At 51.3% G+C, this 21,455-nt stretch overlaps 1 protein-coding gene and 1 non-coding gene across 7 annotated transcripts in view; one reads left to right on the top strand and one right to left on the bottom strand.

Moving 5' to 3' along the window:
- LOC149325605 (general transcription factor 3C polypeptide 3-like) overlaps nucleotides 1-21,455 on the bottom strand; it is a 129,708-nt gene that overhangs the window by 5,284 nt on the left and 102,969 nt on the right. The gene's annotated exons all lie outside the window — the stretch shown is intronic.
- On the top strand, nucleotides 4,157-4,230 carry TRNAT-AGU (transfer RNA threonine (anticodon AGU)). Its single transcript has one exon. It is a non-coding gene; the product is annotated as a tRNA-Thr (tRNA).

Here is a 21,455-nt window from a genome sequence, read left to right as displayed (position 1 = left end):
CGCTTCTGTAATGTACTAGCACCAATTCTAAAGCATTGTACGTCAGGTTTATGTGATTGAGTTATTACTCCTCCCCCTGTACATGTTTGCGTATGGCTTTAATCAAATTGTTAGCATTAGGACTATAGATACCAAATTTTTGCTTGAGTGTTTTTTTTTTTTTTTCAAACGATGCTTTTGACATTGGTCTACATGGAGCACCCCGTGGTATTCGCCTACGACCAAGAAATAAATTATATTTGAATTTCTTCTTGGCACTCTTTTGATTTCATCAACAGAGCGATGGCTGCGACGTGTAGTTGAAATCAGGTTACATGTGGCACTAAAAAAATGGCAATATGACTGCTAATATGTAATTAGTTGCAATTCTAGCCTATGAAGCAGGCTGGCTTATGTGCAGTAGTTATTGAAAACAATGTATCAGCGTTTATATCACAGCTTTTCCGCTCCTCACGGGACCTAAAGTTCAACTACACATTATAGCATCGTTTGGTTCATGGAACAGAATCAGCATGAGAGAATAATTCTTTTCTAAATTATTAAGCGGCCGTAGGTGAATACCACATGGTGATCCAGGTATGCTATTATCTAGGGCATCATTTGAAAGAAGAAAAAGCGCAATGAAATTAGTTGTGCATAGCACTTTAAACACCGATTGAGAATACCTTCTTTTTCTTTGCATCATTTGCCACAAATATATGAAACATTAGTGCAACGACGTTGTTGTGGTGGTTTTTTGAGGAAAGGAAATGGCGTGGTAACAGTCTCACTTCTCGATGGACTCCACAACCGCGCCACAAGGGAAGGGAGGAAGTCAAAGAAGAAAGAGCGAATGCGTATGGGAGGGCTCCCTGAATAACTAGAGATCTTTAACGTGCACTGACAGCACACGGATGCCTTCTGCGCTTCACCTCTATCGAAACGCCACCGGGTTCGAAGCCGAGTACACCGAATAAGTAGCAGAGTGCCCTAAACACTGAGCCACTACAGTGGGTAGCGCAACATTTACTTTTTAAGCGTTCATTGTTTCCGACAGCAGGTGCTAAAGAAAGCCTCTCATGCGATGGGTCAGTGGCATAATAAAGAAAAAAAAGTGGCTGTGGAGCTCGGCTGCTGATCCAAGATTGCGGGTTCGATCCTGGCCTTGAGGACTGCATTTCGATGGAGGCGAAATGCAAAAACGAGCGTGCGCTGTCGCACGTTGAAAAAAAATTGCTGTTGGTTTAGCTTGGTTAAACTTAGTGTGCACGCGAAAGCTTCTCACATGCCACCGAATGGGTTGTCCGTGATTTTCCGGTGAAACTGCCTCGTTGCAGTCCCAAATTCACTGAGACGAATCACATGGTTAGTCCATCTCTCTGACTTTGTTTCTATCTGCTGTTGTTGAGCAGACGTCGAGGCAGCGGCTTCTTTTGCTACTCATTGTCGTCGCTTCTCCGTTTCTTGTCGTCTTTTAGCGAGCCGTTCTTCGGGTGTCTCAGCCGCACGCTAGGCCCTCCTCGCTTCCTTCTCGCATTGTTGGCTGGCCTTGTACCATGCTACGACTTCGGGGTCCATTGACGTAGCTACTCACAACCTTTGCTGATGCCGTACTGAGTGCGTACACCTGCCATCCACCTCTTCATCTATTAAGCATCTGACAAACGAGCGCAAGCTCACGATCACCCTGACAAGCGAGTGCAGCTGCGCGCGCCGCTGCAATAAGAGCATGGCGCATGCGCGGTGAGGCGCATAGATGAGTGAAGACGTTATGTGCAGTGACGCAGAGGAGACTGGGGCATTGGTGGCGATGGTGCACCGGCGCGCGGCGAACACCTGTGGCGGGACCCAACCGGCTGCCATGGAAATGGCGCATGCACAGCTGTGGCCTTGTGCCCGACCCGGTGAAATGCTCAGCAGCTAGCGCAGTGAAGGTTTCACTTCAAAAATTGGCAGTGGTTTCACTCTTCTAAACCTAGTTAGATAGAATGAAAGCTCCACTGCACGTAGCTACGCTTGGTTGGACACCTGAAACGCCTCGCAGGCATTTCAGGCACACTGTCAGCCACACTCTCATCCATGGCGAAACTGCATGAGAAAGCGGCGTTACCTCCTTAAACGAACTCCGAGTCACATACATAATCACATGGCCACGTATGGTGAAGTGGCGGTCGGCACACAGTGGTCGGAGTAGCAGCGTGGCAACCCTAGCGTGGCGGCTGCAGCTGCAGCGAGTCACGTGGTGTTAGCCTTAGGAAAGCCTTAGGAGTAATGAAAAGAGGGAAAGCAGCTGGTGAGGATCAGGTAACAGCGGATTTGTTGAAGGACAGAGGAGAGATTGTGCTACAAAAACTACCCACTCTGTATAGGCAATGACTTGTGACCTCGAGCGTACCGGAAGCTTGGAAAAACGCTAACATTATCTTAATTCATAAGAAAGGAGACCTCAAGAACTTGCAGAATTACAGACTGATCAGCTTATTGTCTGTTGCCTGTTAATGTCTGTTGCCTGTTATTGTCTGTTACTTGAATATGCTTCAGTCGTTTGGGACCCGTACACGAAAAAGGACATAATGGTCCTTGAAAAAGTAAATAGGAAAGCGGTTAGGTTTATATACGGAAAATACAAAAGGGAAGACTCTCCATCGCAGTTAATGATGTCAAATAACATTCCTACACTAGAAGTCCGCCGAAAGATTAATAGATTGGTATTCTTGTTTAATAGTTTAACAGGTAAAAATAAACTGAAGCTTCCGGAGTGCATTAAGCGTCCTCTAGTGAGAAGGACTCGGAACGTTCGTGAACATTCACTTACTCCCCTTTTTGCCAAAACTAAGAGTTTTAAATACAGTTTTTTCCCTAGAACAGTGCAAGATTGGAATTCGTTACCAGAATCTGTTTTTTCCTCGCAAAATTTTTCTGACGCATTAAATCGTCTACTTACCTGCTAATATTGATTATATGCATGTTTTGTATCCGTGTGCTGCTGATATTGTATAAGTTTATTCGTTTGGTTTTATTCTTTTGGTTTCCGTGTGCTGCTAATATTGAATAACTTTATTCTTTTGGTTATGTAACATTGTATGTTCACTCCTGCTTGGGCCAAGCAGTGGCCTGCAGTATTATGAAATAAATGAAATGAAATAATACAAGGTATCTACTAAGGTAATCTAAGGGTCAGGCCAACCTTAGACTTCGATCAACCAAAGGCTTTCATAAAGGATACTTGACAATAGGCCGTATTCATACTATCAATGATTTGATAGAGAAATGCGCAGAATATAACCGGCCCCTATATATAGCCTTCATTGATTTTAGAAAGCATTTGACTCAGTGGAAACTTCAGCTGTCATGCAGGCATTGCGGAATCAGGGTGTAGAAGAGTGTTATGTGAAAATATTGGAAGATATTTATAACGATTGCACAGCTACCATACCTCTCCATAAAGTCAGTAATAATTTCAATAAGGAAGGGCGTCAGGCAGGGAGACGCGATCTCGCCAATGCTATTCACAGCCTTCCGAGGGCTTTCAAGGCCTGAACTGCAAACAGTTGGGGATAAGAGTTAATGGAAAATACCTAAGTAATCTGCGATTCGCTGATCACATTGCCTTGCTAAGTCACTCAGGACATGAACTGCAAAGCATGATCAATGAGGTAGACAGGCAGAGCAGAACGGTGGGGCTAAAAATTAACACGCAGAAAACCAAAGTAATATTCAACAGTCTAGCAAGGGAACAGAAGTTCGCACTTGGTAGGGGCTGAAAGTAGTAAGGGAATATGTCTACTTAGGGTAGGTAGCGACCGATGATCCGGATCATGAGAGGGAAATAACTAGAAGAATACGAATGGGGTGGAGCTTATATGGCAGGTTCTCTCAGGTCATGAATTGGTCAAATGTTTAGGGGAATCCCCCAAGGTGGAGTAGATTTGTAATAAGGGAGTAATTACTTATTGGCATCCACCCCAGCGCAGCCATACGGCTACAAAGGAAAGCTATACAGCTATACAGGAAAGCTATAGTAGCCGTATGGCTGCGCTCGGGTGGATGCCAATGAGTAATTACTCCCTTATTACAAATCTACTCTACCTTGGGGGATTCCCCTAAACATTTGACCAACACAGTTCCCATTTCGAGTTATTGATCAATTCGCTCTCGCCCTACCATAAGCTTGCCGTCCTGGTTAGCTCAATTGGTAGAGCGACTGCTCCAGTGAAGCAGTGGTCCTGGGTTCAAACCCCGGACCAGGACGAATTTTTCTTTAACTGCGAAGTTTCTGAGAAAGCTGTATAGCTTTCCTTTGTAGCCGTATGGCTGCGCTCGGGTGGATGCCAATGAGTAATTACTCCCTTATTACAAATCTACTCCACCTTGGGGGATTCCCCTAAACATTTGGCCAACACAGTTCCCACTTCGAGTTATTGATCAATTCGCTCTCGCCCTACCATAAGCTTGCCATCCTGGTTAGCTCAATTGGTAGAGCGACTGCTCCGGTGAAGCAGTGGTCCTGGGTTCAAACCCTGGACCAGGACGAATTTTTCTTTAACTGCGAAGTTTCTGAGAAAGCTGTATAGCTTTCCTTTGTAGCCGTATGGCTGCGCTCGGGTGGATGCCAATGAGTAATTACTCCCTTATTACAAATCTACTCCACCTTGGGGGATTCCCCTAAACATTTGGCCAACACAGTTCCCACTTCGAGTTATTGATCAATTCGCTCTCGCCCTACCATGAGCTTGCCGTCCTGGTTAGCTCAATTGGTAGAGCGACTGCTCCGGTGAAGCAGTGGTCCTGGGTTCAAACCCTGGACCAGGACAAATTTTTCTTTAACTGCGAAGTTTCTGAGAAAGCTGTATAGCTTTCCTTTGTAGCCGTATGGCTGCGCTTGGGTGGATGCCAATGAGTAATTACTCCCTTATTAGGTCATGAATTGTGGTTTACCAATATCCCTCAGGAAAAAAGTATACAACAGCTCTATCTTACCGGTACTCATCTATGGGGCAGGAACATGGAGGCTAACAAAGAGGGTTTCAGCTTAAGGACAATGCAGTGAGCTATGGAAAGAAAAATGATAGGTGTAACGTTACGAGATCAGATGCGGGTGGAGTGGGTGAGGAAACAAACGTGGGAAGAAACGTGCTTTAGCAGGGCATGTAATGCGAAGGCAAGATAACCGGTGGTCCTTAAGAATAACAGAGTGGATTCCAAGAGACGGCAAGCGCAGCAGGGGGAAGCAGAAGGTTAGTCACTACAATCCGCTTCACAGGTGGGCAATGGGGGATGGGGGGATGGTGAAGGTTGTTGAAAGTGCATTTTTACCAGTGAGTGCCCGGATGTGCGCCCACCAGTGTGTGGCATGCATCAAGGGTGGAGGCCGCACACAGTGCGGTTATTTTTGGGAAAGGAGGCTTTGCAGGTGTTTGCAGTGATGATTATGAGATATTGACTGTAATTACTGGCGACATGGTTCTCTCTGTAATCTACCGACCACCAGACGGAAACATTTCGAACTTCATTAATTTCATTGACCACTTTCTTGCCTTTATAAATGAAAAAAAGTTAAAGATAATACTTGGTGGTGACCTGAATTTAGACATGATATGTGACAATACCGTATTTACTCGCATGATAGGCGCACTCGCATAATAGGCGCACCCCTAGTTTCGTCGCGAAAAATCAGATTTTTTTATTTCCGTGCATAATAGGCGCACCCCGAACTTGGCACTGTGATCAATACTGTATTTACACAATTGCAAGCCGACGCCTCGCCGCTCCCCACCCCCAATCTTTATTTTAACAAAGTTTTTGCTGAACTGACTACTGGTCCACACTAGTGCTGCTGCGGACCCACAGCACGTACAACGACATCGTGTAGAACAGCCACACACAGTTTTCAGGGATGCTCACTTTAAACGTCTGTTTGGAAAGTTTCATCTCCAGCCGGAAACATTCCCGACTTAGGCCCACGAAAACCTCGGCGCCTGGAGTCGCGCACGAAAATTTAGGCACGCCACAGACGCAACTGCCGCACTTCACGGCCACGTCGAGTTTCCGACCTGCCGCACGCTTGCCGTGTTCGAGAGCAAACTCCCAGCCGTGTAGCTATTAAGGTGCTTGCCCATCGAGCTAAAACAGCAACGCTCGGCGGCAAAGCCACAAACCACGATGAACTACGAGCTACCGCTGATCCCGGCACTTGATGGCAAAAAAAAAAACTGGAGCTGGTGATGCTGATGGCGATATAGATAGTGAACGCTCGCGGCGGAAGAAAACATTGATGACGATGATAAGCTTGGCCTTGGGCGCCCTTCGTGGGCAGCGCTTCTCCCCCGGATCACGTATGACAACGAAGTGCAACATGGCATTTATGTGCTTTTTGCACGCGTTATTAGAAATCGGAAATTATAATTCCGTGCATTATCAAACCCACAGCTCCACTGATATCTTGATAAACATTGAGAAGGCACTGGCAGCAGTTATTTTTTGTCTCGTTTGGAGACCAACCGGCGCTTGCATGCCGGTCGCGTAGGAGGGCTTAGAGAGTCTCGTTAAATCTCGCTAAGTCTCGTACGGTGCCCGGATGTTCTCGTTTCAGAGCCCGGATGACTGGAATTCAGTGCCCGGATGACTGGAATTCAGTGCCCGGATGAGTGGATTTCAGTGCCCGGATGACTGGAATTCAGTGCCCGGATGACTGGATTTCAGTGCCCGGATGACTGGAATTCAGTGCCCGGATGAGTGGATATCAGTGCCCGGATGAGTGGATTTCAGTGCCCGGATGAGTGGATTTCAGTGCCCGGATGTTGGCGCTCGGTCTCGGCGTGACGTCACCACACTGCCGACAACGGGAGCTAAAAGCATTTCATGCTTAAAACCTGGAGCTGGTGATGCTGATGGCGATATAGATAGTGAACGCTCGCGGCGGAAGAAAACATTGATGATGATGATAAGCTTGGCCTTGGGCGCCCTTCGTGGGCGGCGTCTGGAAGCTCCTTTGCGCGTGTGTGGCCTCCGCGATCAAGCGGCCGTTGCGCGCAGCCGGAGCTGATCGCGGAGGCCTCGATGCGTGCATTTCAAAGGCTATTCCCGCGTGGGTCGTGGAAAGTTTCGGTGGGGCCCTTAAACATTTTTTTTTTAATATTTTCTTCGGGAAAACGGGGTGCGGCCTACACGAGTGCGTTTATGCGGTATGTTCAATTTTGCGGGTCGAAAAATTTCCGGAAATTTTACCCCGCGTAATAGGCGCACCCCGAACTTTGAGCCGGATTTTCTGGAAAAAAAGTGCGCCTATTATGCGAGTAAATACGGTACTTTGTCATATTGATTATTTGGGGACACTGGCCTGCCTTACGCCGAGCGAGAAGTTGTATAACACTAGACAACACTCCCCGTGGCAGACTAAAACTCCAAGAACAAACTACAGAATACAAATGACTGCCTTCCAGCTGCCTAAACACCTAAACACGTTACATCATAAAAATATTGACTAATTAGTACGCCGATCCGTGACCTTTGGAAACATTTCCTGTGTTTCAAAAATTAGTCTGGTTTTATAATCTTTTCATTTTTCCTTTTTATTCAATGTTTGCATCAAAAGTTTGTAGTAATATTTTTGTTATTGTGATACTGTTGCACAATATGTATTCTTTGTTCCCCTGATGCCTTTGTATATGTAGGGGCCGAGGGCTCGTTAAGCCTTGCTGGCTTTTTTCCTTGGCCCTTTTCATCGTTGTGATGAATAAATCTCTATTATTATACTGCTGACGCAGCAAAAAAAAAACAACTAAAAGGGTGTCCATACTCCGAGTTGGATTCGTACCAGTGGCGGTGCAATGGAAACACTCCATTTAGAGATGCCTTAGGCTACTCGGCCATCTCCGAGGCTTCTTGTTATCTTTGTTGCATGGAATATTAGGAACCTTTTAGACCCTTCTCGTAGCTTGCTTGATCTCGTCGAATTCAGATATCTCGGTTGAAGTCCTATGCCACCATGACTCCCTTACTCTGCCCGCACATCAAAATTCCGGAACCAGACAGGAATTTGAACTTGCGGAGCATATTTCTTCTGCGGTAAAGAGCACTGTTCTCTGAACATTGACCTCGTTGAATGCGGCAGTTCTGCGTGTTCATCCATCATGCAGTTGTGAGGGTGTAGGTTGCGCAATCACGTGACGAACCACGAAGAAAAGACACAGAGACACACACAAGCACACTATCGCACACAAGTGCGCAAGCGCACACAAGTGCACAAGCGCATTAGTGTGCTTGTGTGTGTCTCTGTGTCTTTTCTTCGTGGTTCGTCCTGTGGTTACGCAGCCTACACCTTCACAACATACTGTACCAACTAGGCCCAACCCAAGTTTTACTGAAGTTCCATCATGCAGGTTTTCCACACGCTAAGTGGTCCTATAAACACGAAGAGTTCGCATGATCTTAATGTCTTTTTTAAGAGACTGCTGAAGTATTCCCCCCCCCCCCCCCCACAAAAAACACAACATCACGACAAAAAAAATAATTTTGTTGCTCAATATTTCTCGTTGCTCATACAGGCAGCAGTTCAGTGACCATGGCACAAATGCCTCCTTGGCGCGAAGGTATAGCCTAACGCGTAAGGTCCATGTTTGAAGCATGAAAAAGGTTTTTCCGGCCGTTTGAAAGTACAGTCGAGCCCATTTATAACGAACCTGACGGTCATGCGAATTCTGTTCATTATATCCGATGTTCGTTGTAAGTTGACTCTTCACATAACAGCCAAAAATACTAAGGCCACCAAATGTGCCATTTCCTTTTTTATAAAACTGCATTACGCGCACCTGCTTGTGCAAAGCAGAGCCTGCAGTGGCTCTTTCCAGGCTATCTAGGGCGGTCATTTAATCCTCGTGAAGACCCTTGCTGCCAACTATCAAATTTAGGGACGGGGTATAACTATGCGTGGTTGAAGCGCCGCTCCGCTAGCGCGCGGCACGAGATCGCTGGCTGGATGACCGAAGCTCGGACCGGCATTTTGGCTAGCTGTTAAGTTATTTTCCCCGGAAATCCTGTTACAATTTGGTGGAGCTGTGCTGGGTACAGCCTTTGGCCAACGTCCTGGAGCTTCGCAGCAGAACACTCGCTTCAGCTATGTCCACCGACGCAAGCCAGTCATCTTTCCTTCCGCCTACGCCCGTCAGTCCGAAAACCGCCTACGCAGTCCGAAAACCAAGAGCCGAGCCGTTTGTCCCATTTTATCCTCCGACGCCGCCACCTGCCTTTCCAACCCGACCACCTCCTGCTCGTGTCAACCCTTGGCGCACCCGTGACAACCTTCCCATTTGCTATGCATGTGGCGTCCCTGGTCACGTTGTGCGCCTGCGCCGACGCTGTGTGCCACCACCCGTGGATGACCCCAGAACCTACGTCTACGCGGCACCACAGCCCCCGCCACGTCCGTCGGCTGCCGAACAGCTTCATACCTCCGATCGCCGCCCGTATTCTCGCCGCCGTTCGCCATCCCCGCGGCGCCGTTCTGTTTCGCCACTGCGCCCTCATTCCCCTATGCGCCAGGAAAACTAGTTGCCGCAGTTCCCGAGGCAAGAACTGCGTATTCGGCTACAAGTTCAAGACCCCGTTTGTCCCCAGCGAATGTGCTCGACGTTTCTGCGGAGGGCCACACCGCCTTGGCGCTTGTCGACACTGGCGCTGCTGTTTCTGTGATGAATGAGAAACTGTGCCGCAAACTTCGCAAAGTGACGACGCCGTTATCCGGATTTTCGCTTCATACAGCTAATGCGCAGCGAATCTCGCCTTTAGCCGCCTGCGCAGCCAGGGTCATCATTCACGGTTCTTTATATACTGTTGAATTCGTCGTTCTCTCATTGTGCTCGCATGACATTATTTTAGGTTGGGACTTTCTTTCCCAACATGAGGCCCTCATCGACTGCGCTCGTGCCGAGCTCGAACTTCTTCCGTGCAGTGCTACCTCACCTGATACATCATCTTCGTGGGGCAAACTGTCTGTGGGTGACGACATCGAGATTCCTCCGTGCTCATCTGTTCCTGTTCCTGTCTCCTGCCTCACCGCATCTGACGGCGCCGTCGTCTTTACACCATCCGACGTCTTCATCTCTCGACACGGTCTGCCTCTGCCATTCACTGTGCTCACTGTTCAAGACGGCTGCAGCCTCATCCCGATCTCGAACCCTTTTTTGAGCCCCTGCATATTGCCGCGAGTCTTTGTAGCGTTTGTTTGTTGTGTTTATTTGTTCATGCTTCAAGGCTGCCGGCACGCCGCTTTATCGCTTCGTTTGTGATGCAAGACGTGCCTAGAATTATCTCGATGGATCGCATCCGGACGGAGCCGACTCTAGTTTGTGCCAGAATGTTCTAGTAACTTCTAAAGCTTTATCTTGAAGATTCGCTGCCGGCTTCAAAAGGAGCACAGCCGACAGCGGAGGGCATTCTGTTCGACGACCGCCGAGCACGCTCGTTGCTATGCCGCTGCCGAGTGATTCGGTTCTTTGCGGGCGCAAGTCAGCCCGAATAAAGAGTTTCGCTTCGAAGACATTCTCGCTGTGTTCCTGTTCGCCGGACTTCAGTCACCACTACGCGACATCTAGTGGAGGTGCTAACGGATGTCCCTGTCGCCCTCACCCCCTGGGAGCCATCAGAGCAGCCCGAGCCGTCTCGAAGAAGATCCCGCGAAAGCCGCCGGCGCCGTCCCCCCCGAAGGCGAAGGGCGAAGCAGCCATCGTCTTCAGAGGTGTCCACCAGAATTCGGACTGCTACCTGACCGCACGCGAGCGAAAAAGGACCCATCAATTTTGACTTCAGCCATGGCTACGACACCAGCCCCCATTATTTTACACCAGCCCCGACTGCCGCCCATGTTCCACGCTTCACCGGGCGAGGATTCCGAGGAATGGCTAGAACAATTTGAGCGTGTCGCCGTGTTCAACAGTTGGGACGACCAGACTAAAATGAGCCATGTCTTCTTCGCCTTGGAAGGACCAGCGAGAATATGGTTCGAGAACAACGAAGATTCTCTAGCGACGTGGGAATTATTCAAACGGGAGTTCCTGAGGGCCTTCACGAACATCATCAGGAAGGAAAGAGCTCAGCTGCTTCTCCAGTCACGCATCCAACACCCGAACGAGTCCGTGACCGCATACGTAGAAGATATGAAACGCCTTTTTCGAAGAGTCGACCCTGACATGACAGAAGATAAGAAAGTGGAGCTTCTGATGCGTGGTGCTAAAGAGGCACTTTTTGGCGGTCTCACCCGCAATCCACCGACCACGGTTGCGGAATTCACCACTGAAGCGGCCGCCATTGAGAGAACCTTGGAAGCATGAGCTCGTCATTTTCCTCGACAGCCCCAAGTGACCTCGACTGCCCTCTCGACTGGCACAGCATTCGGAGGCAACCTGCGGGATGTTATCCGCGAAATTGTACAAGAAGAGCTGCGTCGCCTGATACCATCTTCCAACCAGCCTCAAGTCGCGACCCTTGAGGAAATTGTCCGTGAAGAAGTGCAGCATGCGCTGGGCATTGCCGCCTCCTGCTGAAGCTCCAGCCTTAAAGGGGCCCAGAAACACAATCTTAGTTAACTGTTTTGCCTGTTGATTGCATACAGTGAGTCATAATGGTGCTATTAGCGTCGGTAATACAGGGTACATTCCGTTTTTTAATATTTTAATGCCCTCCCAAAAACAACTTCATGGCTCTGATGGTGTCGCCACACAGTGGCGGGTTTTTAGCAGCGAATATGACATCACCTGGCGCGAGCTTGATGACCGGACAAACAGTAACTATACTGCAAATTGTGTGAATAAATAGAGACACATTTTGTCACCTGTCTGCGTTTTATATTAGATCAACAAAAACAACTTGCTTGTCTTAGATAAAAGCCCTGCAAAGCAAGTAAAATAAAAATACACCACCAGGGGCGCTCTGGCATGGAAACAACGCCGCCAGTCTCAGCAAGAACGAGTTACAGAGAGCAGGCAACCATGGAATAGAAATTTCCGCGACGTGCTCTGGCTGGCTGTTTTGATTGGTTGCGCCAGGTGCCGTCATTGGGAGAGCGAAATAAGAGTGGGAAGCCCCGCCAAAATCGAGTTGAGGGCAGCGTTTTGTTTGCTTGTATTTTGAAATTTCTTCACTGAATAACTTCCGTTCCTGTGCATCGATTCCTGTAATTCTTCTTAAGTCAGCATCTGTGTGACATAAAGAACCCACCTGAAGTATAGCCGGTATTCCCCCAGGCAGTGTTTCGCAGCCCCTTTAACCTACGCCGCTGCACTACGCAGTCCTCAGCCCCAGCGCGAGAGCCGAAGTCCGCCTCTTCGACGTGAACCAGCTGTTCCCGAACGCCGTCCCCCTGCCCCCGCCCGCCCAGCCTACGACCGGCGCCCAAGCCCCAGGAAGTGCGACGACTGGAGGACTTCCAATAACCGCCCTCTGTGCTTGCACTGCGGCGAAGCCGGTCATGTACTTCACCACTGCCCATACAGACACATCGGCCGTGGTTTCGCCATCGACGCCCCACGACCATTCCCCGGCCAGCGACCACGGGAAATCGACGACTACCTGCACAGAGGGGAGTACGTGTTGTCAAGCCGTCTTTCCCGCTCCTTTTCGCCGTCCACCGCACGTTTTGCATCACCGGGTCGCAGCTACGCCGCGGCTGTCCGAGGAAGGTCCCCTAGCCCGCGTGGGGGAAACTAAACAAAGCAACCTGTGGAGGTCAGGTTGCTTGCCGAGGAAACGATGAAGATCCTCCAGCGACCACGCCGTTTGAAGACGCCGCACCTACTACGGCAACGACGCATGCAACAACAGCCTCGACCACGACGCGATCCGCCTTCAAAACGACGCCGTCATGAGGAAAAGCTTCTACCACACGCCCCACCTACAATTCACATATCCGACGAAGCCGTGACCCGACGCCGAAGACGACATGCAACACTAGAGCCAGGACATCCGACTTAGAAGTCGTTATCAACGGCCGAAAAGTTACCGCTCTAGTTGACACAGGAGCCGATTATTCGGTGATGAACGGACCGTTCGCTGCGCAGCTGAGGAAAGTAACGACCGCTTGGGACGGCCCACAAATTCGCACCGCAGAGGGCCACCTCATTACGCCATCAGGACGATGCACAGCGCGAGTGACTCTCAAGGGACATACCTATCCCGCGACCTTCGTAGTGCTACGGCAATGTTCCCGCCAAGTGATCTTGGGCATGGATTTCCTCAATGAGCATCAGGCGATCATCGACCTGCGATCCAAGATGATCACACTTTCCACGGACGAGGCCATTCCGTCGATGAGAACTCCGGAACATCACGTTGCGCACAGTGTCCTGGAGGAACAAGTGAGTGTCCCACCCCGCTCAAGCGTCATCATCACCGTAGGCGCCACGGAAGTGGATAACACTGAAGCCATTATCGAGGGGAACATGCAGTTGCTTCTCGACCGAGAAATCGGCATCGCCAGAGGCATCGCACATTTCCGGAAAGGACAAGCCGAAGTACTCCTGACAAACTTCAGCGAAGAATACCGGCACGTTGTGGGTTTCTAAGTGGACACAGGCCACCACCCACCGCGGGTTCGAGCTTCGCGCGAGCCAAGGGCCCCGATCAGCCGTCACCACACACACACTGGGACACCGATGCAGTGCACTCAACCTCCGCTGGGAGGAGAGCGATTCGCCGCAAAGAAATAGGCCTCCACGTTCACAAAGGAGACGTTTATTCACGTCGTCCTTCAGCAGTACACACACACTCAATCGTCACCCCATCCCGGGGGCGCGCGAGGAGCAAGGCTCCGCTGCGCGCACGAAGCGACTCGAGTAATGCGCGCCGCTAGCACGCCGCTGCAGGAGAATGTCCCCGCGGCAGTGCTGTGATCTCTCTCTCGTGTCGACCGTTGGGCCGGTTGCGAGAGAGAGTGGGCAAACAACGCAAGGTACGCCTGTCGGAGGTCGCTGGACCCCGCTGGACAGGCTCGAGCCGCTGCAGGTCAAAGGACACGTGCGGGCGAGCTCGAGTAAGCACTGGTCCGAACGGGAAAGGCCGGCACGGACAAACAGTAACGTACACACCTTACGCTGTCTCGGAGGGATCTCTCTCTCTGGGCCCCGCTCGGACGGTCGCGCGGTGTGCGGCCGCCCAAAGTGGGTCCCGTATTCCCGCCAAAAGGCGCCAATGGCAAAGGCCCTTGGGGAGCCGGGGCGGAGCTGTGGCTAAATGACAGTGATTAGTCACCCAGCCGCCTCTCCACCGCCTGAGGCAGGAGCAAGGGAAAGAGGAGAAACAACGCGGGAGGCCGGCACAGCCGCGCAAAGGCGACGGCGGAAAGCCAGGATTCCCACAACGTTAACAGAGGAACGACGATTGCTTTCCTCGACGAAATATCCGACGTACGAGACTCATTCGCCCTCTCCGATCCATCCGTAGAAGATTCACCTGACCAAGAGAACTCGCCCACTTTCGACATAAACCCAGCCCTGCCCCGGACCAGACAAGACCAGATCCGCAATCTCCTTCGGAGCTACAGCCAGTGCTTCTCGTCGTCGCCAAAAGTCCGACAAACGCCAATTGCCAAACATCGCATTATAACCGACCAGCATGCCTGACCTCTCCGCCAGAGCCCCTGCCGAGTGTCGCCGCGAGAACGACAAGACATCCGGGACCAAGTGGAAGAAATGCTGCGCGACGACGTTATCCAGCCTTCAAAGAGCCCCTGGGCAGCACCTGTTGTTCTAGTGAGAAAGAAATAGACGGTGCACTTCGATTCTGCGTTGATTACCGGCGCTTGAACAACATCACAAAGAAGGACGTCTACCCCCTCCCTCGCATCGACGACACACTGGACCGGCTCTGCAACGCCAGGTATTTCTCATCGATGGACCTCAAGAGCGGCTACTGACAAATTGAGGTCGATGAAAGAGATCGCGAGAAGACCGCATTCATCACTCCAGATGGCCTCTTCGAGTTCAAGGTGATGCCATTTGGTCTCTGTTCCGCACCAGCGACATTTCAACGAGTAATGAATACAGTGCTGGCAGGCCTGAAGTGGCAGATTTGTCTGGTATATTTAGATGACGTCGTTGTCTTTGCCTCGAACTTTGAAGAGCACCTGAAAAGGCTTCGAACAGTACTAGACGCAATCAAATCGTCCGGGCTAACCTTGAAAGCAGAGAAGTGCCACTTTGCCTATGAAGAGCTGCTGTTTCTAGGTCATATTGTTAGCAAGGAGGGAGTATGCCCAGACCCACAGAAAACAGCTGCTATCGCAATGTTTCCGCCACCGGCCAATAAGAAAGCTGTGCGCAGATTCCTCGGACTGTGCGCGTATTACCGTCGTTTCGTCAAAAACTTTTCGCGCATCGCCGAGCCACTGATCGACCTGACAAAGGCAGATGTGCCACTTAAATAGGAAGCGCCCCGCAAATGGAAGCCTTCAAGGAACTTCAGTGCCGTTTACAGACCCCACCGATCCTTGGGCACTTTGATGAAAACGCCGAGACTGAAATTCATACCGACGCAAGTAGTGTGGGCCTAGGCGCTGTCCTCATTCAGAAAATTGACGGAGTGGAGAAGGTCATCGCGTGCGCTAGCCGTTCCCTGTCCAAAGCCGAAGCTAATTATTCGACAACTGAGAAGGAGTGCCTTGCCATCATCTGGGCTACGTCGAAATTCCGCCCCTACCTGTACGGACGACCGTTCAAGATGGTCAGCAATCACCACGCACTGTGCTGGCTCGCCAGTTTGAAAGACCCCTCCGGCCGCGTCGCTCGATGGAGCCTGCGGCTCCAGGAGTTTGATGTAACCGTTGTTTACAAGTCCGGACGCAAGCACTCTGACGCCGACTGCCTGTCACGAGCCCCTGTAGATGCACCGCCGCCGGACGACGATGAGGACGCCTTCCTGGGACCCATCAGCTCCAGCTCTTTTGTACAACAGCAACACGCGGACCCCGACATAAAATGCCTCATCGAATACTTGGAAGGCAAGGTTTCTTCACCCCCCGCCCCGTTCAAGCGAGGACTGTCTTCGTTCTGTGTACAGAACGATGTCCTCATGAAGAAGAATTTTGCAGCGAACAAGACAGCCTACCTCCTTGTTGTACCTGTAAGTCTGCGCGGAGAAGTTCTTCAGGCCTCACACGACGAGCCAACAGCTGGACATCTCGGGTTTACACTCACCCTCCGCCACATTCAAGAAAAGTATTACTGGCCCCGACTGTCTGCCGATGTCGCACATTATGTGCAAACCTGCCGAGATTGTCAGTGACGAAAGACCCCTCCAACCCGACCAGCAGGATTTCTGAACCCCATTGAACCCCCCTCAAGGCCCTTTCAGCAGATCAGCATGGACTTGCTTGGGCCGTTCCCAACATCAACATCTGGAAATAAGTGGATCACTATAGCGACCGACTACCTGACCCGCTACGCCGAGCCAAAAGCCCTACCAAACGGAACAGTAGCAGAAGTCGCCAAATTTTTCGTGGAGCACATTCTTCTGCGACACGGCGCCCCCGATGTGCTCATCACTGACAGAGGAACAGCATTCACGGCGGAACTGACGCAAGCCGTCCTCCATTACAGCCAAACCAGCCACCGGAGAACAACTGCATACCACCCGCAGACCAACGGACTGACCGAGCGCCTCAACAAAACCATCGCCGATATGCTCATCATGTATGTCGATGCCGAACACAAGACCTGGGACGTCATCTTGCCTTACGCAGTCTTCGCCTACAACACTGCAGTGCAGGAGACCACACAGATGACGCCTTTTAGGCTCGTCCATGGCAGAGAGGCCACGACCACGCTGGACGCCATGCTGCTGAACGTTACCGAGGAAGATAACGTCGACGTCGCCACCTACCTACAACACGTAGAAGAAGCCCGAAGACTTGCCCGATTAAGGATCAAAGACCAGCAGCGGACCGACGCCACACACTACAACCTACGAAGACGCGACGCGGAATACAAGCCAGGAGACCGAGTCTGGGTATGGACGCCCATTCGCTGCCGAGGATTGAGCGAAAAGCTTTTGCGACGCTATTTCGGCCCGTACAAGGTTCTTCGTCGGCTAGGTGAATTGGACTATGAAGTCGTCCCTGACCAAATGACTGCATCCCAGCGCCGCCGCGTACGACCCGAACTAGTCCATGTCGTACGCCTAAAGCCCTATCATGCACGCTAAAGGACGCCGTGTTTCCACATTCGGTGTTTATTTTTGCACAATCCGTTTTTCATTGTTGATAGCTGCATTATTTTCTAAAGCATCGAGGCGATGCTTCTTTGAGAGGGGCGTAATGCCCCGAGTCTTTGTAGCGTTTGTTTGTTGTGTTTATTTGTTCATGCTTCAAGGCTGCCGGCACGCCGCTTTATCGCTTCGTTTGTGACGCAAGACGCGCCTAGAATTATCTTGATGGATCGCATCCGGACGGAGCCGACTCTAGTTTGTGCCAGAATGTTCTAGTAACTTCTAAAGCTTTATCTCGAAGATTCGCTGTCGGCTTTAAAAAGAGCACGGCCGACAGTGGCGGGCATTCTGTCCGACGACCGCCGAGCACGCTCGTTGCTATGCCGCCGCCGAGTGATTCAGTTCTTTGCGGGCGCAAGTCAGCCCGAATAAAGAGTTTCGTTTCGAAGACATTCTCGCTGTGTTCCTGTTCGCCGAACTTCAGTCACCACTACGTGACAATATTTCTCCGTGGCGAATGCCTTGGCCACATTCAGCCCGTCGACTCTTTGCTCGATCCCGAACGATACGCCGAATCATGTTCTCTTGCTACTAATTCTCTTACTTCGCCCGCATCTCCCGCTTTGGTCACAGACGATACCTTTGCCAATTCCGTCGACGGCAGTCTTGCCACACCGCAACGCGCCCGACTACTTCACCTACTGAACCAGTTTCGCTCTTCTTTCGACGTGGCTCAAAACCGACTCGGCCGCACGTCTACCGTGACCCATGAGATCGACACCGGAGCCCACTTGCCGCTTCGTCAACGCCCGTACCGAGTTTCAGCAGCCGAACGCCAGATTATCAACACTCAGGTGGACGACATGCTTCAGCGAGGCATCATTCAACCATCCAGTAGTCCATGGGCCTCTCCTGTGGTTCTAGTGAAGAAAAAAGAAGGCACAATACGGTTTTGCGTCGATTATCGGCGACTTAACAAGATAACCCGCAAAGACGTTTACCCGCTGCCACGAATCGATGACGCCCTTGACTGCCTCCAAGGCGCGGAGTTCTTTTCTTTTTTAGACCTGCGTTCAGGATATTGGCAGGTCCCTGTGGCGGAGGCTGACCGTGCCAAGACGGCTTTTGTTACACCAGATGGCCTGTACGAATTTACTGTCATGCCTTTCGGCCTTTGTAATGCCCCAGCAACTTTCGAGCGAGTGATGGACTCCATTTTACGCGGCCTGAAGTGGACCACGTGCCTGTGCTACACAGACGACATTGTCGTCTCCGCGCCTGATTCTGAGACGCACCTTCACCGCTTGGAGCACGTGTTGACATGTTTAACTGCCGCGGGGCTCCAACTTAATCTCAAAATGTGTCGCTTTGGCGCCCGCCAACTGACAATTTTAGGTCACGTCGTCTCTAAGGACGGCGTGCTTCCTGACCCAGCCAAACTTCGTGCCGTCGCTGAGTTCCCCAAGCCGTCGACTCAGAAGGAACTTCGCAGCTTTCTCGGCCTGTGTTCTTATTTCCGACGTTTTGTCCGAAATTTTGCCACTATCATCGCACCTCTTACGAACCTTCTTCGGGGCGCCAACAACCTGTCCCATTGGTCACCTGACTGTGACGACGCCTTCATCACCTTACGCCGGCTGCTCACAGCGCCTCCCATTTTACGCCACTTTGACCCCACTGCTCCCCCTGAAATTCACACCGATGCCAGTGGCGTTGGCCTCGGCGCTGTCCTTGCGCAACGTAAACCCGGCTACGCGAGCCGTGCACTGACAAAAGCAGAATCCAACTACTCAGTAACCGAGAAGGAATGCTTGGCGATTGTTTGGGCGATCGGAAAGTTTCGCCCTTACGTTTATGGCCGCCCTTTTGATATCGTCACGGACCATCATTCCCTGTGCTGGCTGGCCTCCTCGAAAAACCCTACAGGCCGCCTCGCTCGCTGGGCCCTACGCCTACAAGAGTATGATATCTGTGTCATCTATCGCTCCGGCCGAAAACATAACGACGCCGACGCATTGTCCCGCTTTCCACTGCCGCCAGAGTTGTCTGCCACTCGCCAGCCGGTTGCGCTTCGCTGTCGTTTTCAACAGATACCATGGGCAGCGAGCAACAAAAGGACCCCTGGATATTTTCACTTGTACGTTTTCTCTCAAATTCCTCAGCGGCACCCGTGCCTCGTGCCCTACGCCGCCAGGCTGCTCACTTCGCCATTCGTGATGGTCTCCTGTACCGCCGCAACTACGTCCCTAGCGGCAGGAAGTGGTTGCTTGTCGTCCCTGCCCATCTGCGGCCGACATTCTGCGGCCGACATTCTGCGCCCTGTTTCACAACGACCCGCAGTCTGCTCATGCCGGCGCCTTTAAAACATACACACGACTCCGTCTCCGCTATTATTGGCGCGGTATGTTCACCTACGTCCGCAAATACGTCCGCTCGTGCCCTGACTGTCAACCTCGCAAGCCGGCTCCTCACCAGTCAGTCGGCCAGATGCAGCCTCTGTTTTGACAGAGTTGGGATTGACCTCTACGGCCCCCTTCCTTACACTGCTGCTGGCAACTGCTGGGTTATTGTAGCCGTCGACCACCTCACGCGTTATGCCGAAACCGCGGCTCTTCCTGCTGCTACAGCACCACACGTTGCCTCTTTCATCTTGCATCACTTCATTCTTCGCCATGGAGCGCCCCGGGAACTGCTGAGCGACCGTGGGCGCGTCTTTCTGTCCGAGGTCGTGGAATCTCTTCTCAAACAGTGTAAGATCACTCACCATACCACCACGGCCTACCATCCTCAGACTAACGGTTTGACGGAACGGTTTAACCGCACCTTGGGCGATATGCTGTCAATGTACGTGTCTTCCGACCACTCCGACTGGGACCGGATCCTGCCGTTCATCACCTACGCCTACAACACCGCCACGCAGACCACCACCGGCTTCTCGCCGTTTTTTCTCCTCTACGGGCGAGAACCTTCCGCACCACTCGACACAGTACTTCCTTACCGGCCCGACGTGTCTGAGTGCACCACTATTTCGGAGGCTTCCAAGCATACCGAGGAGTGCCGTCAGCTCGCTCGGTCGTTAACATCCGGCGAGCAGGGGCGTCAAAAATTCGGTTTCGACACAAGCCACACTGCTGACAGTTTTCTACCCGGCTCTCTCGTCTGGCTTCACGTGCTGTCTACCTCACCCGGCCTTTCCTCCAAACTTCTCCCCAAGTACCACGGACCTTACCGCATCGTAGAGCGCACTTCCCCGGTCAACTACATTGTCGACCCGGTGACACCCTCCACATATCAACGCCGACGCAGCCGCGAGACTGTTCATGTGTCACGCCTGAAGCCGTACTATGATCCGTGTGTCTTGTCGTCTTCCTGACTCGCCAGGATGGCTTCGCCTTCAGCCCAGGGGTGATTGTAAAGAGGAAGATGAGCAGCGGCGGCCGCCGCTCCGCTAGAGCGTGGCACGAGATCGCTGGCTGGATGACCGAAGCTCGGACCGCCATTTTGGCTAGCTGTCGTTAAGTTATTTTCCCCGGAAATCCTGTTACACTTCGATTAATTCCCTAGCTTTTGTATCTGCTTTTTGAGAGAATTCGCACACCGGAAAAACATGGCTCACAAGAGTGCGGTGGGCAGGAGCTTATACGCTTAGGCATATTTGGGCCTTCTTTATTTTGCTCAATGTTTCTTTCGTGTTCCCTGATTCGCTCGTTAACACAGCGCCTAGTTTGACCAATATAGGAGCGGCCGCATGAGAGGGAAATCTCATACACAACTCCTTTGGCGCACTTCATGAACGATCGCCCATGTTTGTTGCCACACCCTCTCTCTTCTTTTCGTCCTCTTTCAATGCGAGAGCAAAGGCTTCCAAGCTTTTCCGGGGCTGGAAACACAAGCGGCACAACATGCCTGCTCGCGACCTTTTTCAAATTGTGGGCTAACTTGTGCACGTAGGGCACCACCACAGGTCGCACCACCTCTTCTAGAGGGACATCTTCCCCAGCTCTCACAGCCTTTCTCTTCATCTTCTGTAGCAGGCTTTCAGCGACAGCCGTTACAAGCGAACCAGGGAACCCAGCTAAAGACAGCCTAGCCAACTGGTTCTGAAAACTTGGAAAATCATGGATTCGAGGCAAAGTGAAGCAATCCCCCTTTTTATTAGCTTGGAATGAGCAGAATCATATGGGAGAAGCCCCTTTTTTGCGCACAGAGCATACGTCCAACAAACCTGTTCCTCGCAGAACTCAATATTAAGGTGTAATATTAAGATCTACGGCGCACTCCGG

Source organism: Amblyomma mixtum, chromosome 10 (assembly GCF_055824585.1).
Source record: "Amblyomma mixtum isolate Tamu chromosome 10, ASM5582458v1, whole genome shotgun sequence".
Classification (NCBI taxonomy): domain Eukaryota; kingdom Metazoa; phylum Arthropoda; class Arachnida; order Ixodida; family Ixodidae; genus Amblyomma; species Amblyomma mixtum.
This window is presented reverse-complemented; position numbering and strand designations above follow the sequence as displayed.